This window comes from Adiantum capillus-veneris, chromosome 17, assembly GCF_014529385.1.
Source record: "Adiantum capillus-veneris isolate H3 chromosome 17, ASM1452938v2, whole genome shotgun sequence".
Lineage (NCBI taxonomy): Eukaryota > Viridiplantae > Streptophyta > Polypodiopsida > Polypodiales > Pteridaceae > Adiantum > Adiantum capillus-veneris.
This window is the reverse complement of record NC_140947.1, coordinates 2,265,870-2,288,081: the sequence shown is the minus strand read 5'-3', so window position 1 is coordinate 2,288,081 and position 22,212 is coordinate 2,265,870. Positions and strand designations below refer to the sequence as shown.

Below are 22,212 nucleotides of genomic sequence, written 5' to 3'. Positions count from 1 at the left end.
TAGCGGGGAAAAAGATAACGAAGGGGATTCGAGGTAAGAAAAGAACGAGGACGGAAAGGAAGAAGAGGAAACTCGGTAAGCCGGAAACTCTCAATCTCTCTCTCTCGACGAAACCCTCAAACAGACCTGCAGCACGTGACGAAACCCTAAAACAGTGCTCAGCAGGTGGCAAAAACCCCAAAACAGGTTCGCAATAGGTGACGAAACCCTAAAACAGTGCTCAGCAAGTGGCGAAAACCCCAAAACAGGTTCGCAGCAGGTGACGAAACCCTAAAACAGGTGGCGAAAACAGGTTCGCAACAGGTGACCAGGTCGCACAGGCGCACCCTCTCTCTCTCTTGTGGGAGGTGAGCTCTCTGCAGCGCGAGGTGTTTTCCAACTCTTTGCAGCACGGGGTGAGGGCAACACTCTGCAGCGTGAGCGTGCAGGTCGACTCTGTTGAGCAGCGTGCAGGTGGAGGGTGCCCGGTGTGGGCAGCAAACAAGAGGTCTGCAGCCTCTGTCGAAAATGGCAAGCTGAAGGGCTGTTGACAGCGGACGTACAGGGCTATGGAGACGTAGGCCCTTGCACGCGCTTAGAGACGAGTTCCTATCAGATTGCTGCTCGCTGACACTTTAGTCCTGCTTCCGGATTGTTTGCTCACAGCCCTCCCATTGCAGGCGTTTTGCTGTGAAGATATGCTAGCTGTATGCTGATGTAAAGAGGTGTGCATTGATCTCCTTCGGCTTTATGTTGATGTGAAGAGGTGTGCTTTGGCCTCTTTTGGCTGCGAGCAAGGGACACCTCAGGCTTTAGCACTTTGGCAACAATCGCAGGAAACTCCTTGTGCGCAACAGGGGCCGTTACGATGGAGGTCATGAGCGCTTGAAACCGACCCGTGGGGCGGTAGGCGTTGGCTTTCACCCGAAATTCTTTACTTTAGACACACACAGAGTACTTTGCAAAGGTAACCTGTAACGGGGATTAACACCTAAATACACACACGGCTTGGAACCTAGAATGCTCCGAGCAGATGCCGACAACCTGTAGGCCCCAAAATTGGCGCCCCTTTCGGTATTTCTTTATTCTTTAACAGAGGGAATAAAACCTGTGATCTCCTACAAGCTGCCCCGCACAATCTAGGCTAAGAAACACCTGTTCTGGCCCGATTTCGACAGCATAACTGTACTAGGACACTTCACAATCAGTATCCCCACACAATAGGTGACTTTCCCGACGCATGTGAACACTTTGCAAAACCTGGAGATCTACAGCACGCTGAATTTTCTGTTTTCTGCCCCGAAAATGCGCCAGTTCACCTGTACAGCGATCCCCTTGCGTCCCCGAACCTCCTGGGGGTATTAGGGTCCGTTAAGGACCGAAACCCTAAACCTGCAAAAATACACAGCAGGCTGTAATTCCCTGTTTTGGGCTCCGTTTCACGTGCCGGTCGCATCTGTAGCAAGACCTCGAGCTCCCACACATGCAGGACTACTTGCCCTTTGAAACGGACGAGATTTCTGGCGTGAAATCTCTCCGAATTCTCTTGTACCTGCGGGGGATTACCCGCTAGCTAATCCAGTACCTGTGCAAGAGGCTCTTGCCTCGGCAATCGCACATGAACCCACATAATTGTACATTGGTCAAATGAAAAGCCCACTAGTGGGGCATAACATACTGGTCGTAGCGGAAAGAGAGAGCATGTGAATTCCAGCCCTCACTGATAGAGGAAATCAAGGTTAGCACTTGCCACGTCCTCGTGACATAGTTAACAGTTGCCACGTCCCCGTGACATACCCTCCTCTTGAAATCGCAAATGTCCTCGATTCCATACCATAAATACATGCCACTGATGATCTTCTGCTATAAACACTCTTTTATCATCGCATGTATCCGCAAGAAAGGTCATAACACATAGATACAAATGACTTAATGAGGCCTTCATACTTTTGTCATTTCCATCTATTACACTGAATTCATATGTACATTTGATGTACTAGCTCTATCATTAGACCTCCTTTGCACACGTTGGGTTGGGGTATAAGTAGGTTGTAACCCAAAGGATTCATGGTAAAGCTGCAATACATTTGGTGACTCTGACAGTTCATGCTCTTCCATCCACTTTGCATCCATAGGCGGATAGTTCTTAAACTTCACCAAATAGCGTCTTGCAACTTGTCCTTTTAACTTTTCTGTCCTTATGTGCCAAAACTTGCTCAGGTACGAGGATCTCATCAAGTTCCTCCACTTTGCATCCATAGGCGGATAGTTCTTAAACTTCACCAAATAGCGTCTTGCAACTTGTCCTTTAGCTTTTATGTCCTTATGAGCCAAAACTTGCTCAGGTAGGAGGATCTCATCAAGTTCCTCAACTTCTGGCTGATCCTCATCTGGCATATCTTCTAGCACATCACCCACGAAGGGTGTTAGAAGATTCACGTAAAACGCACTATGAATCTTCCACGCATCAGGTAATTTCAGCCTGTAAACCACATTGCTGATCTTGTCAAGCACTTGAAAAGGCCCATAGTAACGCATGCTGAGCTTAGGAAACAACCATTCCTTGCCCTTCATCTTCTTTAACCTTGCTTTTTCGAACCTTAACAGAACCCAATCACCAGGTGATAACAGCAATTCACGACGGTGACGATCAACAACCTTTTTCTACTTTGCCTGAGTCTTCTCCAAGGCAACTTTAATCTTCTTATACATCTCATCCATGTTCTCAACATATCGATCTGCCTCAAGGATCTTGTCCTTTGTATGCAAAATCGGAGGAACCTTTTTGCCGCCTTCAACAATTTCAAAAGGTGCTTTGCCAGTAGACGAATGCACCGTATTATTGTACGCATACTCAAGCATAGACAAATATTGTTCCCACTTGCCCTTATTATCTGACACATAGCATTTCAGCAGATCTAAGACAGTAGAATTAGCCTCTTCTGACTGTCCATCAGTTTGTGGATGAAACGAAGACGAGAACTTGAGCGTAGTGCCCATGTTCTCAAACAATCCTCTCCAGAACAAACTAGTCATGCGAGGATCACGATCACTGATAATCGATTCTGGCATACCATGGTACTTAAACACATTGTACATGAACAAGCGTGCCATCTGATCAGATTTTATCTTCTTCCTGAAGGGGATAAAATGGGCCTGCTTGCTGAACCTGCAGATAACGGTCCATATACCATCATTCCCTGTTGACGTTATTGGAAGATCAAAGATAAAGTCCATAGCAATGCTTTCCCATGGCTTATCCGAACTCGGAAGTGGTTGTAACAACCCTGGTGCCTTTTGCCTGTCAAACTTGACCTTTTGGCAAACTATGCATGCTTGCACAAAGCCATCCACATCTCTCCTCAAGGTAGGCCAATAGAAGAATGTCTGTACCGCTTTAATTGTTGCATCAATGCCACGATGCCCTGCATACGATGGGACATGACTCTCTTCCATGACCTTGTGTCGCAGTGGCCTAGTGACACAAAGTCTGCCATGCATCATCATTAAACCATCTCTGAGGAGGTAGTGGTCGTGATGTTGCCGCTCTTGTAACTATTCAAAGATCCTTGCAAAATCTTCATCAGCAGTATATTGTTCCTTCATGTCATCTAGCTCATGATGATAAGGAATTGCGCATATGCTTTTCGGATAACTTTGACTGTGTCAAGAAGTATCGCAAGGTCTGATGATCTATTTGGACAACAAAATCAACACCTAAGACGTAGTGCTTCCAACTAGAAAGCGCATGAATCACGGCCAAGAGCTCTTTCTCATAGACTTGCATAGTCCTCTCTGGCCCTTGCAAAATTCGGCTTTCATAAGCTACTACCCGTCCATCTTGCATTAGCACTGCTCCGATGCTATTGCCACACGCGTCACACTGGACCACAAATGACTTCCTGAGATCTGGCAAAACAATAACTGGATCTGAAGTCAACTTTTCCTTTAAAAGACTAAAAGCTGAAATCTCTTTTTGGGTCCATCTGAAAGTGACCTCTTTCTTTTGCAAAGCGTGAAGAGGCGATGCTATCTCCGCAAAATTTCTAATAAACCTTCTATAGTAGGAACACAATCCCAAGAAGCTTCTGACATCGTGCACAGTCTTCAAGTCTGGCCATGTCTTGATAGCTTCGACCTTTGCGGGATCCATTCTAACACCATCCTTTGAGACTATGTGGCCAAGAAAGTAGATCTCTTCGAGGAAGAATTCACTTTTCTTAGGATTGACAACTAACCTGTGACTGCGCAGTTCTTCGAACACCATGGTCAAGTGACGCCTATGCTCCTCATCATTCTTCGAATACACTATCATGTCATCGAAGAACGTTCCAACAATCTGTTGAGGCGAGCGAAAAATCCGATCCATCATTCTGTTGGACGTGGCAGGAGCATTTGTTAGCCCAAACGGCATCACTAGGAACTCATAGAGACCAAATGTCGTTCTAAACGCAATCTTGTGTACATTCTCTGGCCTTATACGAATCTCATGGTACCGACTCTTAAGGTCTATCCTACTAAAAATTGCAGCACCCTCTAAACGATCGAGAATATCATCCATTCTAGGAATAGGGAACCTATTCTTGATAGTATTCTTACTTAACGCACAGTAATCAATACACATGCGCCATGAGCCATCCTTCTTCTGCACTAGGAGCACAAAGGAGCAAAAGGGTGAAGAACTAGGCTGAATCAGCCCCTTCTATAATAACTACTCAACCTGGCCCATAATCTCTTTCTGCTGCGCCGCACTAACCCTGTAGGGAGGTCTATTTGGTGGGCTACAACCTGGCACCAAATCTATCCGATGGTCCTCAGGTCTCTCTGGCCGCAATTGCGACGGTAATGAATCTGAAAAAAAGTCACTAAACTTTTGCAAAAATGCTGACCTTTCTTTATCTAACACAAATAAATTGGACTGATCACTATCTGAGACATCACGTGCAAAAATCAAGTACACAGAAAGATGATTCTTTATTACAGAAGTGATAGCAAAAGCAGATACAATAGGAACCGACTCTCCTTTAAGCTTTACATCCAAGATTTGAGTTTTGCCCCTGTGCTGTACAGTGATCTTTTTGTTGTAGGCATCCAAGACTCCATGCACTCGGAACATCCACGGGATCCCCAACAAGGCGTCACAACCTTCCAACGACATGATGTAAAACTCATTCAGTGTCCACATACGACTGAATATGCAGACGCAGTTTTCCAATCATGGGAGTAACACACTTTGAGTGGCCAGGACATGCCAACCCTGCCTCTGCTGTGTACCCAATCTCTTCAGCTCTGATGCCCAGCTTCATAGCTAACTCTGGTGAGATAAAGTTGGCTTTGGCACCTCGATCAAAGAAGATGAGTGCTCTCTGATCCCTAACTTTACCCCATGCCCTGCATAACTCACTGGCATCTGTGCTGGGCCTGTCACCCACCATGTCTGGCACAAAACCTGCCGTGGGTTTAGGCTTCTTGCCTTTCTGGTCTTCTTTATCCTCTGAGTCATCTGGTCTTTTCCTTTGTGGACAATTGATAGAAAAGTGACTAGGCTACTCGCATATAAAGCATTTGTTCTCAGCCATTAGGACCTTCTTTTCCTCGAGCGACTCGCGCACAAAAGGCTTCCTTTTCTGTTTCTTTGCCTACGCTCCAGAAGTTCCGGCTGAATCCTCGTCTTTGGTGGCCTTTTCTGACCCCTGTGACGCATCAGGAGCCGTTTTCACAAAGGGCTTCTTTGCTGAATTTTTCTTTTGCTACCCTCCTTTGTCGCTGCTCGGAAATCCATTGTCCTCTCCTTTCAATAAGGCAAGACCAGTGTTCGCAACTTCCATAAGCTAAGTGAGGGTAGCCACTCTGTTCTTTGTAAAGTAATCGCGAAGCCCTTTAGGCAACCCACAACAGTACTTCTCTATCTGCTCTGTCAATGGCACAAATCTATAGGAGGTCAATGAGAGTAACGCTTTACAAAACCTCCTATTGCACTCCAACAAGTTCTTGCACGAAGCTGAAGTAAGCAGGTGCCAATCTGTCATGACGTCGGCTTCAAATTCATTTGACAGCCAAGTAGATGCAAACATTTGCTCGAAGTAAACCCAAGTGGCGGGTGCCTATCCTTGCATTAACAATGTCGTCCACCATGTAAGTGCATTGTCCTTTAAGAAAGTGGCAGCTTTCCTGACCTTCGAGGCGTCTGTAAAATTTCCTCCCGCATAAGCTGTATCAAACTGCTGGAGGAAGGTAAGAGCCTTGGTCTTATCCTCGAAACCACTGAAGGTACTGAACTTTACTTTACAGCTGCACCACCTTCTAGTGTCCCCAAGTTGTCATATGGAATGGTCAACAACATGGGCACTGTAGTAAGCATGATCGGCACATCTTGGCCATTCACATTTTGCGTCAGAGGTGCAATATCTGGCTGTTGTCCAGAAAAGCCAACCATGACAAAATGACCCTGTGACACCCCAAACTGGCATGATGCCTTGCATACCCCCGAACATTGTTCCTAGCATGTACGGCTGACTTCCAAGCGCATAGCCAGCGATACTTTGGAACACTGATCCACCCCCAAAATACCCAGGATGTACCCTGGGTGGTGGAAAAACTGAGTGCATAGCCTGGTATCCAGTTCCCTGTCCATTCAAGACAGCATGCTGGCTCTAAAAGGTGGCGGGCTGAATTGGCATAACCTGTGGAATAGGCGTTCTAGCCACCTGTTCAAGCACGGGCGAAACCTGTTTTGGAGCCCCCAACTCCGCAACATGCGAGTCTTCCCTTTCCTCCTGAGCCGTATGAAGTACCTGGGCTTAGGCATCAACAAGCTCCGTACGCGGCGTAGGTTGCCTATTTTGCTGTTGCACTGGTTGCGCTTGCAAGAACTCCATAAACCTTCGATTCTGCACCAGCCGCGAAAAGACATTCACCGCGGCAACTAACTGAGTCTTGAACGCATCATCCTCAAGTTGCCCAGCCATAAAGCCTTGTACTACTAGAGGGACATTCACGTTGACATGAGGTACAGACTAACGTGGCCGTGATCTCTTGCCAATCTCAAAAACCATAGGGATCTCCTGCCTGTCCTTTGAAGAGGAACCCTCTTCCATAATGCCCTTCCCCTTGTTGGCCATAGTGTAATCCCTGCGTTCCTGCACTGTGTGTCTTTACCCAAAACAATCCAGGCTCACTCTTTCAGGAAAAAGTGATTGATGTCCTAGCAACGGAACCATGAAACCGGTCCGTGGGGCGGTAGGCGTTGGCTTTCACCCGAAATTCTTTACTTTAGACACACACAGAGTACTTTGCAAAGGTAACCTGCAACGGGGATTAACACCTAAATACACACACGGCTCGGAAGCTAGAATGCTCCGAGCAGACGCCGACAACCTGTAGGCCCCAAAATTGGCACCCCTTTGGGTATTTCTTTATTCTTTAGCAGTGGGAATAAAACCTGTGCTCTCCTACAAGCTGCCCCGCACAATCTAGGCTAAGAAACACCTGTTCTGGCCCGATTTCGGCAGCATAACTGTCCTAGGACGCTTCACAGTCAGTATCCCCACGCAATAGGTGACTTTCCCGACGCATACGGACACTTTGCAAAACCTGGCGAGAATCTGCAGCACGCTGAATTCTCTGTTTTCTGCCCCAAAAATGCGCCGGTTCACTTGTACAGCGGTCCCCTTGCGTCCCTGAACCTGTTGGGGGTATTAAGGTCCGTTTAGGGCCGAAACCCTAAACCTGCAAAAATACACAGCAGGCTGTAATTCCCTGTTTTGGGCTCCGTTTCGCGTGCCAGTCGCATCTGTAGCAAGACCTCGAGCTCCCGCACATGTAGGGCTACTTGCCCTTTGAATCGGACGAGATTTCTGGCGTGAAACCTCTCCGAATTCACTTGTACCTGCGGGGGATTAGCCGCTAGCTAATCCAGTACCTGTGCAAGAGGCTCTTGCCTCGGCAATCGTGCATGAACCCACATAACTATGCATTGGTCAAAATGAAAAGCCCACTAGTGGGGCATAACATACTGCTCGTAGGGGAGAGAGAGAGAGCAGTGCGTAGGTACAAGACATCACTCGTGGCACCGCATTGTACATAAGAGGGAAAGGAAGCACTCCATAGCTCTTAACCTATGACAGTTTGCAAAAAGAGCCTCCTCCCAGCTTAAATTTCAGTGCCAACCTTTCCCTTGTGAGACAAGTGCACATAAACGTGCCACTTGGCACATTTACAAGCATTTTCCCGTTTCAGGTTCGCCGCTTAAAAATATCCTGATCGGTTGCCCAGTTGACTTCGCGGCAGAGTTGTAAAATGTTCCCCTAGTCATACCGGAGGTAATGACGCGAACACATTTTACAACCCAAAATAGCAGTTCCTTAAATTTTAGGAGATGCTTCCGTTGGGCTCCCACTGGTCTTCTGGCCATCTATCCTCATTGGGACCGCATCCAAAAATGCAATGTGGCCCAACTATCGAATACTTTTCTGTTGATAGTCACACCTTGACTTGAGGCCTTTATTGAGTTCACTTCCTAGTATCCACCAACTTGCAAAGTGCGACGGGGGGGACCTATATGATCTTTCTCTGAGCTTAGACATCCTATTACCATACGAATTCCAGTGCCGACCACTACCCATCTGCGGGTGAAACTACCGTTCACATTGGCCATGCAATGTCCGACCGTTTGCTACTTCAAGAAGAGGGTCTCAAAAATAAAACAAAACCCCTTGGAAAGAAACCAACAACTAAAGTTAGCAGTTGCCACGTCCTCGTGACATAGTTAACAGTTGCCACGTCCCCGTGACAGCGCTTCACCAGTTTGCAAGTCTCGTACGAAGGCAACCTTCATGCTTACAAACAAGCGGATAACAGAAGTGAAAGGGAGATGAAGGAATGGAAAGCAAAGATGGGAGGATGGTGGAAGGAGAAGGCCAACCTTCTTCAAATGTTCCTCAACGAAGGCACACAATGGAAGAAGGAGAAAGAGGACCTACACGTAGAGATACAAGCACTTAAGGCGAATTCACAAGAACTCAAAGAGAAGGTCTCAACCCTCAAACGAGAGCTTGCTGATAGAGCAAGCAATGGACTAGAGGAAGGTGAGTTCCATCCCTTCGCTGATAGAGGAAATCAAGGTCATCAAGGAACAGGTAAAGAGGAAGAGAAACAAAATGGGGCAAAGATATCTTCGTGGGTGGATGTAATCAAGAAGACACAGAAGAAGGTGGATGAGGCCGAGAAATGGATAGAAGTCGCTAAGAAAGGGAAAGGGAAAGAAACCACGTCTATTCCCACTCCTACAATCATCAACATGACTTTAGAAGAGAGCAACGAAGGAAGACTAGAGCTTTGCACGTACGAATAACCAGTCTAAAAGACCGAGATGACGTGGAAGGGGAAGTCAAAGAACTTCTAAGAATGATGGGTAGTGAGGCTACTCATACAGCATGGAGGGTAAGGAAGAAGACACAAGGAAATGGGGAGACTTCAAAAGAAAGAGCTCTAATCATGCGCTTCCCATTCATGGAGGCAAAGGACTTCTTGAAGAAGCGTCCTATACTAAAGAAAACGGGCATATTCCTTGGAGATGACCTCACACTCACAGCTTGCTCAAATTAAAGAAGTTATGCACGAGATAATGACAGCTCGAGGGAAGGGGAAAGTGGCCTTCTATAGGGATAGACGAGTGGTTATTCTGGAGAAGCGCCCGCATGACAGTGCAAGACCTGTGGGACCACACTCAGAGTGGCTACATGGAATTGTAATGGATCTTTGCGCCTTGATGTAGGGGCCTTTGAGGATAGTTTCACAGGGAGAGACATCATTTTCTACTCTGAGACGCATCAGGCCCCGGGGCAGCCCATGTCCCATGTGAGCGGATACAGATGGGAGACAACTTGCAGACAAGAGACTCGATCAGAGCGCAGAGGATGAGGTTCAGGAGGAGTGGCACTCTTATTCAGGGAGGAGCTACAATCTCTGATACATATAGCTCGGAGGGATGAGCATGCTAGGTACATGTGGGTGAGACTAAAGGCAGAGACAGCCAGATATCCCTTCATCGCTATTTGTTATTTCCCCCCTAGTACGCCAGTATATGCATCACCTAGAGGACAGTCCCCCTTCTCTATTTTAGATGATGATATATGGGAGTTTTCCAGAGATAGCGACATTATTATCTTGGGGGATTTCAATGCTAGGACTATCCATCACTAGACAGTATTCTATGATACCTCATAGGAGTTGATGCGGGAGCTTGATATTACAGAAATGGGCCTGTCTAGATTATCACAAGATGAGGAGCACATTGAGTATGGCAGATACTTGATTGATATGGGGACTGCACATGGATTGGCCATTTTGAATGGCCTATAGAGATTCCCTACAGCTAGTGGTTTTACATGCTTTCCACATCGGCATGGCGCTAGTACAGTGGATTATGTTATGGCTCCGCCAGGACTCATTCCTTCCTTTCAGGATTTCGTGGTGGGAACTAGGCCGGTTGGGATAGCAGTCGATCATGCTATCTTGTCTTTAACTCTATCGTTCCACTTCAACACAGCTCCATTGCGAGAGGCCTCCACACATCCTTGGTATACCTTCAGGAGGGAAACGGACCACGTATACACTGATGAGATATACAGGCAGCTATGCACTCAGGAGCCAGGACGACCACTAGATGAGCTCACCCAGATTCTGACAGAGATGCTACATGATGCAGCATCAGAGGCATATCCCACAGCCAACCTACACGCACACGATCTAGGAGCATGCCTCAGAACAGTTGGTATAATGAGGAGTGTAGAGAGACGAGGATCACATTACAGAGAGAGGTGCTCATGGGTACTACTACACATAGACAGTCACGGATTATCTTCCGCCGGCTAGTGAGACGAAAGAAGAGGGATTACTCAATTAGAGCGTGATCTGTATCAGTTGTTTATGGTCAGGACTCTAGTGAGGCATGGAGGCTTTTCAACGAGCACTCTCCACTGCCAGCCATCACTTCCACAGAGACGTGGGGGGAATATGCTACATTTCTCTATACAACATCGAGGCAGCCACCTTTGCCTGACCGTCCAGAGGCATGCCCACAAACATGTACTTTCTTTACTGCTGAGCGGGTAAGGAAAGCCATTGACAAGATAAAGACAGGAAGAGCACAGAATCATGATGGTCTGATAGCAGAGCACTTCATCCATGCTAGATTTGCTTGCAGAGCCTCTTGCTATGATGTTTAATAGAGCCATGTATGAGGGTTTCCCTGAGACTTGGAGTATGTCCACTATTGTGCCTATCTTCAAGTCGGGAGATCCTATGCTTCCCGGGAATTACCGAACCATCATGGTTGGTCACACTCTGGCTAGGCTATATGCATCAATTCTTGAGCATGAGTTGAGTGGATGGGCAGAGAGAGAGGGCATACAAGCAGTAGGACAAGCAAGGTTCAGGAGAGGTTTCTCCACTCTTGACAAGATTGACACTCAGAGCCATTATTGAGGAGGGTAGACACCATAGCAGGAGGATATATTGTAGCTTTGTGGATTTCCGCAAAGCCTTTGATATAGTGCCACGAGCCAGACTCATACAAAGATTGCAAGACATGGGGGTGCCCACAGAGCTGATATGGGGGATCTTAGCTTTATACAAGACAGTGGTAGGACAGGTACGCACTACTCAGGGCATGTCCGACATGGTTCACTCCACCACTGGGGTGAAGCGGGGTTGTCCCCTATCTCCGACTCTCTATATGTAGATGAGTTTTCAGATTATGTACATACAGAGGGTGATAGAGGTGCTCAGCTTGCAGGGACATGGATTCTGTTGCTATTATATGCTGATGATATTGTGTTGATCTCCGATTCTCCGGAGGGGATGCAGCGTCATTTGGATGCATTGCATGTATTTGCACGGGCCAGTGGATTGTCTGTGAACCTTGGTAAGACCAAGGTAATGGTGTTTAACACCACTGCGAGTGGGTAAGGAGGTCCGCCCCCACTTTTACATATGGTCGACAGACTGTGGAGTACGCAGATACATACACTTATCTTGGGGCGGTTTTCAGTGGTCCAGAATTTTCCCTGAGGCGTGCAGCAGATACGCGATTGACCAGAGCCTATGCAGCACTGGGGAGACTTGAGAGGATATGTTCGCAGGTTCAGTTCCAGGAACCTCGCACAAAGCTTTGGCTCTTTGACACTTTGGTCACTTCGGCCATGCTGTACGGAGTGGAGATATGGGGCCCCTCAATTGATCATCATAGCAAAGTTGGCAGTACTGATGGGTGGAGAAGCCCTTCGTGTCTATGATTTCTCGGATGATTAGGGCCAAGGCCTCAATACCACGACATTGTTAGGGCGGAGCTCGTTGCTCCTCCATTGGTAGTGGAGGCACTCACTCGATCAGTTTCATTTATGCATAGCACTTGGGCTCTCCCTAGAGACAGATATGATCGATTAGCACTAGAGTCTTCGCGACAACTAGCATTGCAGGGAGATAGATCATGTTGGTATGCAGAGATGGCATCTTGGTTTCAGTTACATGGCTTTAGTATGGACCGGCTACACCCATTTCAGTACTCTCTGGATGCACCCTCCATCTCCCTCACTAGGGCAGAGATTACCACGCTCATCAGACAAGACTTGATTCAGTTGGATACGAAGAGGACATGGATACAACCTATACATGAGCTAGGTACGAAGATGACTTTCTATAGAGAGCATCTTCTCCAACTCACGGAAGATGGTTTTGTGATCAGACCAAGATACATGGATACTCGTCTATCCCACGGGATACGATGTGCTATTGATTAGATACGCACATCCTCACATCAGCTAGAGATCGAGACAGGCAGATTTAGAGGAGTACCCGCTGAGTCCAGGATTTGTCAGGGGTGCCAAATAGAGCCAGAGACAGAGCTACATTACATATGTCACTGCCCAGTATACTATCAAATACGAGGCCGCTTTCACTGTCTATTCAGAGAAGGTTTTGGGCCACTTTCTAGAGTCATGAGATACCAGGATCAGAGATGCCTCGGATTATACTTACTGGAGATTCGTAAACACAGAGAGGACCTCTTGAAGAGGGGCACAATGAGAGAGATCCAACAACAGCGAAAGATTACAGATTTCTTTAAGTCACAGACAGAGGAGTTCGAGCAGCCCACACAACATAACAACACAAGAGGCACCAGAGGCATACTGCTTGATCAGGCGATGGAGTTGGGGCGGTCCCGTCGCCCATGGATGAGGGGGCCCTCTCGATATCGACGCAGATTGCGACAGAGGATCCATACCATACTAGCGCGACATAGGAGCCGTCCCGTATACTAGTGTATATGTATATGATGCCTTGACTGTCAGAGAGCTCCATTGTATCAGCTCACCCTTTGTATTTCCTATTCCCTTTGTATCAGCTTTCACCCCACCCCTACCCACTATTTTATTTTCTTTTTAATTCTTTGTACTTTTTGTACCCAGACCTGGTATTAGATTCACCACATGTAACCTTTTGGTCTCATAGGTCATTTTGGCCTTTTGAAGACGTTAATATTACATTTCATTTCATTTCTCTCTCTCTCTCTCTCTCTCTCTCTCTCTCTCTCTCTCTCTCTCTCTCTCTCTCTCTCTCTCTCTCTCTCTCTCTCTCTCTCTCTCTCTCTCTCTCTAGAATGGGTGAAGTCTTCCTCACGGGGGATTTCAATGCCAGGACACAGAGTAGACAGTGTGATATTTACGACTTCGACGACCCAGAGCTACTCTCCACTATGGAGGACACAGGGGCAGAGAGGATCTCTAGTGATACCACCACACCCACACCATATGGGAGGCACCTACTTCGCTTGGGATCACAGCACCGTCTCGTTATCTATAACGGGATGGCGCAATGGCCATCATCCGGCGTCCTAACTTGTATACCGCAATCAGCAGCCAACGGAGGTAGTACAGTCGACTACATCATTGGCTTCAGAGAGACAGCCCACCTACTCACATCCTTCACCATCCCACCATTGCCTATTGGGGCTGACCACGCATATCTCGCCCTCTCTCTCACTGGCTCACCCATCTCACATACACCACCTACATCCTGTAAAGAATGAGGATGCAAGAGAGCTACACAAGACAAGCACAAAGCACACAGAGATGGAAAGCTTCTTCTTCTTCTTCACAGAAAAGAGAGTACAAAATGACTAAGTGCTAAAGTTGAAAAGTAGCACATATGTACATGCGGTCACTAAGTGTGAACTCGCTAGAAGCGTACTAGGCTGGCACTATAAGTGTAGTCCAGCTGTAGAATCACTGGCAGAGACCCTCCGTGTCGGTCACCTAACGCGCCAGTGAGTAAATGCCGTAAGCGGCCAAGACCCGTAGTGGATGCCAGCTCAAGGTGTAGAGCTCGACATCTCAACACATCCACACCATACACCACTTTACACTTCACACATGAGCTAGCCCACATTTACTCATCACATATATATCAGGGGATCTACACTCTCGACCTAGACACACCACTCTCTACACTCACTAGCCAGCTCTCAGCAGTTCTACACACCTCAGCCCTCAGCTGCTTTCCACACACTACCCACAATGGCCGACCCCCCCCCCCCCCCCCCCCCCCTCTCTCTGGGACGATGCCCCAGAATCGCTCGTACGAGGGGGAGTGCAGAGATCTATACAGACAGCTACGGGCTCGACGAGGAGATTACTGAGAGCGAGGTCAGACGACAGATGAAGGCCATCACACGCCGTAAACGGCGGGCCTTCGAGGAGGCAAAGGAGCTTGAGCTATACCACATTCTTATGAGTACAGACTGCGCCACAACATGGAGGATTCTGAGAGAGCCACGCCCCACCACCCCCCTGGAGGACCCCCAGATTTGGCATGATTATGCCGAGCGCTTGTACCAGATACTTGGGCAGCCACTGATCCCAGAGCCATCTGATCCTCGACCTACCACCTCGACTTTCTTCACATCTAGCATGGTGGAGAGGGCCATCCGACGCCTTCAGCATGGCCGATCAACAGATCACACTGGACTATAGAGTGAGCACTTGATATATGCAACAGACACTCTTTCCCCCTTGATAGCACGTCTCTTCAACTGTGCCTTGGTTGAGGGACTACCAGAGGAGTGGACTATGCACACCATCGTGCCTATCCACAAATCTGGCGACACCCTGGATCCAGAGAACTACAGGACTATCATGATTGGCCACACACTGGCCAAACTATATGGGATTGTTCTTGAGGCAGAGCTTAGCACGCATGCAGAGGCATCAGGGATACGAGCGTTAGGACAGGCAGGCTTTCGACGCACTTTCTCGACTATCGACCACATTTTCGTGCTTCGCTGCCTGATCGATGGAGCGAAAGCACGGAAGAGGAGACTCTACTGCTGCTTTGTGGATTTCCGCAAGGCCTTTGACACTATCCCTAGAGAGAGACTCTTCCAGCGCCTTCAGGAGCTACAGATACCATCTGAGATGATATGGGCCATTCATTCTTTATACGCACAGGTCTCTGGTAGAGTACGCTGCCAGGTGGACTATCGGATTCCATTGCTAGCATTATTGGTGTGAAGCAAGGATGTCCCCTCTCCCCGACTCTATTTGGTCTCTACATCGACGAGATATCAGATTACATTCTACGCGCAGGAGGGGTGGGATTAGACTTGGCAGGTATACCAATACATATTATGCTTTATGCTGATGATATCATCCTAGTTTCTGAGACACAGGAGGGACTACAGAGCAACCTACGAGCCTTGGATGATTTCTGCACACATCGAGGGCTCACAGTGAACCTTGGCAAGACCAAGGTCATGATCTTTCACACCTCCAAGACAGTGCGGAGCCGAGCAGTACTCACAGCAGCAGGCGGGCAGGTCGATGTGGTTGATTCATATGTATACTTGGGGGTGACTTTCATTGGCACCATTGGTAGATTTTCCATGGCACAGGCAGCCCGAGACCGGCTTACACGAGGATATGCAGCGTTGGCCACCTTGGAGCGCAGATGCCATCAGGCCCACTTCCAGGAGCCCTGCACCAAGGGGTGGCTTTTTGACCATAGTTGCCCGGAACGCGGAACAGGAACGGCGACGGGATCCCCGCGGAACGGGGGAACGGCTAGGGGTCCGGAACGGGAACGGCGCGGAACAGGAGGTATAAAAAACACCCAAATAGTGCATTTTTTAGCTCCTTGTGTTTAAATACGAGGAGTATTAGAGTGCTTTGACTCTAATACTCACAAAAAACTCGTTTTGAAGACCATTCAACCTTGCTATGACTAGATGATGAGAGAGAGAGAGAGAGAGAGAGAGAGAGAGAGAGAGAGAGAGAGAGAGTGAAGAGGGAGAGACTCGAGAGAGTGAGAGAGAGAGGGAGAGATTTGAGAGAGTGGGAGGGAGAGGAAGAGAGCTTGAAGGCTTGAAGCCTTGAGCCTTGAGAGAGTGAGTCTTGAGAGAGAGAGATCTTGAGAGTGTGAGAGGGAGAGAGCTTGAGCCTTGAGGATTAGCTTGTGGAGAGAAAGGGGGAGGGGGGTGCATTTTATGAGTCCTTGAGGCCTTGCACACTTCAAGCAGAAGCCCAAACATTTACTTCAATTTTTTCAATTTTTGCCAAATTTGTTTGTAGCCGTTGGCCGTTCCAGGGGCATTCCGGAACGTTCCGGAACGGCCGTTCTGGTTTGCACTGGCCACCCAAAACGTCAAACGTTCCAGGACGTTTCGGAACGTTCGGGAAGGGAACTGCCCCCCGGAACGCCGGAACGGAGGCTAGGGGGCGTTCCCCGGTAACTCTGTTTTTGACACTCTAGTCACACCTGCCATGATGTATGCAGCCGCTGTATGGGCTCCAGGGCTATCCGCATCCCTATGGACACAGATAGAGCGCCCACAGATCATCATGATCTCCCGTTTGCTCCATAGCAAACCCTCAGTACCACATGATATCATCACAGCAGAGCTAGCTACCCCACCGATGCTAGTAGAGGCTCTCTTCCAGACAGTTTGTTTCATACAGCGCATGCGAGAGCGCCCACCAGACAGACTCACCCGCAGAGCTTTTGAGGCATCGATACAACTACATCAGGAGGGGGACACGAGGGCATGGTACTCACAGGTCATAGAGTGGTTTACATCCCATGGCTTGGACATCACGGATCTGCCCCCTTTTCAGTATGATCCTGACTCCCCTCACATATGCCTCTCACACATCGAGAGGAATAGAGTTCTCAGACAGGATCTCTGGCAGCTATACATCAGGGAGACATGGATCACACCCAGAGAGCCTCTTCCCACAAAGAGGCAGTACTACAGAGACCACTTCCTCACTATTGTAGCAGATGGTTTCATTTAGAGACCGAGATACATGGATGTCTATATGCCACATAGAGCACGGGTCGCCATCGGCGGACAGCTCAGAGTATCATCACACTAGCTAGAGATTGAGGCAGGGAAAGCGGCACATGTCCCCAGAGCAGAGAGGATATGCAGACTTTGCACAGCAGAGGTTGAGAGCGAGGAGCATTACGTATGCAGATGTAGAGCATATGAGGAGATTAGAGGCAGATATCTGACCTTGTTTGCATATCAGCCCACTCTACATCATATCTTTGAGTCCAGAGACCAACGACAGCTCGGCCGCTTCCTCATAGAGGCACAGCAGCATCGGGACTCCCTCCTCCAGGCAACACTAGGGATGAGAGACGAGCGCCAGACATAGCTCACGGACTTTTTCCAGAGGACCATAGCAACACCATCACTTTCGACCACCCAGAGAGGAGTGACTCTACAGCAGGCTGAGGAGGTCCGAGCTCGCAGACGCCCACGCACACATGGACGTAGGGCACCCCGCCTACACAAGAGAGAGATCCAGGAGCACTACTACAGATCCTTGGAGGAGCGACGTACTCGGGCTTTTGCAGATCCAGCCGCCATCTTACGCGGATTGTCCGCACCCTACCCATCCATGCATCATGTATTACACCCTGATTATGGGACTGGATGGAGTTAGAGATAGGATAGCATCTCATGATTGTATTTACCCCAGCATATAGGATTGCATCTCTCCCCCAGTTTTTGGAGCTCCACCCCCACCCTCTTTGAATCACCTCCCCCCAGACATTACACAGGATAGTTTACTTTTACTTTTGTACCCTTTTATCCTTTATGGATACACAGAAGACACCCACCTCATGTACTTTGATTTGTCTCATAGGCCGATTTCGGCCTCTTTATAGACGTTAAAAAATCTTTCTCGGCCTCTTTATAGACGTTAAAAAATCTTTCTTTCTCTCTCTCTCTCTCTCTCTCTCTCTCTCTCTCTCTCTCTCTCTCTCTCTCTCTCTCTCTCTCTCTCTCTCTCTCTCTCTCTCTCTCTCTCTGCGTGCTGCTCCCTGCGCGTGGCTCCCTCCTGCACGCTGCCTCCCCTGCGCGCTGCTCCCTGCGCGTGGCTCCCTCCTGCGCGCTGCCTCCTCTGCGCGCTGCCCCACCCCTGCACGCTATCCCTGTGTGCTGCTCCCTCCTGCGCGCTGCGCTGCTCCCTGCACGTCAAGTGAAAACACACACCCCATCCCCATCCCCTGCCCGCTGCCCCCCTGCATACACACAAGCTGAGTGTTCTCTTCCCCTCTTCTTCACAATATGAAGAGAGGGTAGCTACGAAGCCAACCATGTCTTCCCCCATCATCAAGACGCCGACACCGACAAAGAAGACAACGTCCTTCATGCTCACGAATAAGAGGCTTGCACAATTGGAGAAGGACATGAAGGAATGGCGGATGGAGAGAGAAATATGGAAGGAGGAGAAAGCCAACTTCATCAAGCTATGGAACGAAGAGAAGGAGGACATGAGAGCGGAAATCCAAAATCTCAAAGAGGAGAAGGAGAGAAGGGAACGGGAGAACGAGAAGGAGAGGGAGAGATGGAGGAAAGAGCAAGAAGAGATGAAGGCACAAATCGATCTCCTTCATGCTTCCCTCACATCCCTCACCCCCGAGGAAGGAGAGATTAAAGGGGAGGCTAAGGAAGCCCTCAAGGAGGAGATCACCAAAGCCCTCACCGCAAGCATTGAGGACAAATTAGAGGCCACCAAAGAAGGATGGGTCGAAGTAGTCAAAAAGAACATCAAGAAGGTAGCAAGAGAGGAAGCCCAAAAAGATGAAGTACTCATCGTACACACAACCATCGAAGAGGAGAAGATGCGACAAGCTCGCCGTCTCAATGTGCGAGTGACCGGCATCAAAGAAGAAGAAGGGTCTACACCCGAAAGCGATGGGAAAGCTTTATGCAAGAAAGTGGGATACAAGGAAGAAGAGATCCCTTTCTCCAAAGTTTGGAGAGCCGGCAAAGATCCAAAGAAAAGAGCTCTCATCCTCCAATTCGCCTCCGAGGAGTCTCGAACTTCCTTCCTCCGAAAGAGGGTCATCTTGAGAGGGATCGACGGCCCACCGATTTATCTAGATGATGACCTCACAAAGATGCAACAAGATCACCGTCGCGCGTGCATGCCTCGAGTCCACCAAGCCCGCAAAGAAGGGAAGAAGGCAGTATATCGGGATGGTAGGGTTATCATTGATGGCAAGACCATCGCATAGGGACTCGCGGCCTGTGGGACACACGAGGAGATTCATGTCACGGTTTGGAATTGCAATGGAGACTTATGGACACACCCAGAGAGACTTGAGGAGGTGATGAGAGGCCGAGACATCATTCTACTTACAGAGACACACGAGAGCCCGGAGAGAGGGTTACCACGGATACATGGATTTCAGTGGGAGTCTCTACATCGAGGATGTATGCGCCAGCACACCACTCGCGGCTCAGGAGGAGTGGCCATACTCTTTAGACAGGGGCTTCACAGCAGACTACAGATTGTTGCCCGGGACCCACAGGCCCGCTACATGTGGATTCGCCTCGAGCTCTCACGAGACAGGATCGTCTACATTGCCCTTTGCTATTTTGCTCCCACAGGCTCCAGATTCGCCCCTATTGAGCAGGAGTCACCGTACGCATGCCTCACGGAGGAGATTATGGAGTACTCCACACTGGGTGAAGTCTTCCTTATGGGAGACTTCAATGCTCGTACACGCAGTGAGCAGTGTGAGACATATGACCATGAGGACCCAGAGACACTACACACTCTAGATGAGGAGGCTACTATGAGAGACACAGCAGACAGAGCTCCAGTCACAGCTTATGGACGACATCTACTTCGACTTGGCTCCCAGCACCGTCTCGTTATTTATAACGGGATGGTCCAGTGGCCCACCTCAGGGGGCCTGACTTGTATGCCACATGGAGTTGCAGAAGGAGGGGGGAGTACAGTCGACTATATTCTGGGACCCAGGGAGGGTACACACCTTATCACATCCTTCACCATTCCACCCATACCCATCGGAGCCGACCACACATACCTCTCTTTCTCTATCACCGGAGATACCATCACACACAGCTCCACAACACGCACTCCACACACCACCATCCATTTCACACATGAGTTAGCCTCTATTTACTCGGCCAAGGTCGAACATGGCCTATGTCTCCTCCACCCATCCACACCACTCTCAGTTCTCACATCACATATCTCTTCCGTTCTCCACACTTCAGCTATTAGCTCTTTTCCACACACCACTCACACAGGACGCACTCCCCCCCCCGGGGCTATGCCTCAGAACCGCTGGTATGATGATGAGTGCAGAGAGCTATACCGACGCCTCCATGCACGGCGAGCCTTAGGAGAGATCACAGAGAGAGAGGCCAGACGGCATATGAAGACGCTGACACGCCAAAAGCGGCGAGCATTCGAAGAGGCACAGGAGCTTGAGCTATACCGCCTATTCATGAGCATGGATAGCGCGACGGCATGGCGCACCCTGCGCGAGCCACGTCCGACTACAGCTATTGAGGATCCACAGATATGGCATGATTATGCAGAGCGACTTTATGAAGTGCCAGGGCAGCCTCCTATTCCACAACCACACGAGCCTCGCCCCACGTGCTCCTCCTTCTTTACAGCAGAGATGGTAGAGAGGGCCATACGCCGCATGCAGCACAGACGATCAGCTGACCATACTGGATTACAGAGTGAGCACATCATTTATGCGGCCTCCACTATAGCCCCGTTGATTGCACATGTCTTCAACCGGGCTATAGGGGAGGGCTTCCCAGAGGAGTGGACACAGCACACCATAGTGCCTATCCACAAATCTGGCGACACCCTGGACCCAGGGAACTACAGGACTATCATGATTGGCCACACGATGGCCAAGCTATATGGAGCAGTACTTGAGGCACAGCTCAGCTGCTACGCAGAGATCGAGGGTTTACGAGCTCCAGGCCAAGCAGGTTTCAGACGAGCTTTCTCCACCATTGACCACATCTTCGTTCTGCGCTGCCTCATTGATGGGGCAAAGGCGCGGAAGAAGAGGCTTTACTGCTGCTTTGTGGACTTCCGCAAGGCCTTTGACACAGTCCCACGCGAGAGACTCTTCCAGCGCCTTCACAGCATTGGGGTACCAACAGAGATGATTTGGGCCATATATGCTCTATATGAGAGGGTGACGGGTCGGGTTCGTTGCCCAGGCGGTTTTTCAGAGACCATTGCTAGCACCATTGGTGTTAAGCAAGGATGCCCACTCTCCCCGACACTCTTTGGGCTATACATCGACGAGATCTCCGACTACATACTGCGAGCAGGGGGAGAGGGGAGCGACTTGGCAGGTACTCCGGTCCACATCATGTTATATGCTGATGATATTGTGTTGATTTCAGAGTCACCCGAGGGCTTGCAACGCCATCTTGAGGCCTTGGACGAATTCAGCACACACAGGGGGTTGACTGTGAACCTTGGCAAAACCAAGGTTATGATCTTTCACACATCCAGTGCAGTGAGGAGCGCCGCCACCTTCACAGCAGCAGGAGGACAGGTTGATGTAGTCACCTCCTATGTCTACCTTGGCATCACATTCACCAGCCTACCAGGACCCTTCACTATGAGGCAGGCTGCTGTTGACAGGCTCACCCGAGGATATGCAGCTCTGGCCATGCTAGAGCGGAGGTGCCACCAGGCACACTTTCAGGAGCCCCGCACGAAGGGGTGGCTTTTCGACACCTTAGTCACCCCGGCCTTGATGTACTCGGCGGCAGTATGGGCACCAGGATTGACAGCTGACCAGTGGACACAACTTGAGAGACCACAGGTATATATGATCTCACGCTTGCTCCGCAGCAAGAAGACAGTG

General features: G+C 49.2%; 1 protein-coding gene and 1 pseudogene across 5 annotated transcripts in view; one reads left to right on the top strand and one right to left on the bottom strand.

Annotated features, from left to right (window-relative positions):
• Positions 1–22,212, bottom strand: part of LOC147436718 (flagellar WD repeat-containing protein Pf20-like) — a 133,826-nt gene that overhangs the window by 3,144 nt on the left and 108,470 nt on the right. The gene's annotated exons all lie outside the window — the stretch shown is intronic.
• Positions 15,174–17,693, top strand: LOC147436719 (uncharacterized; annotated as a pseudogene).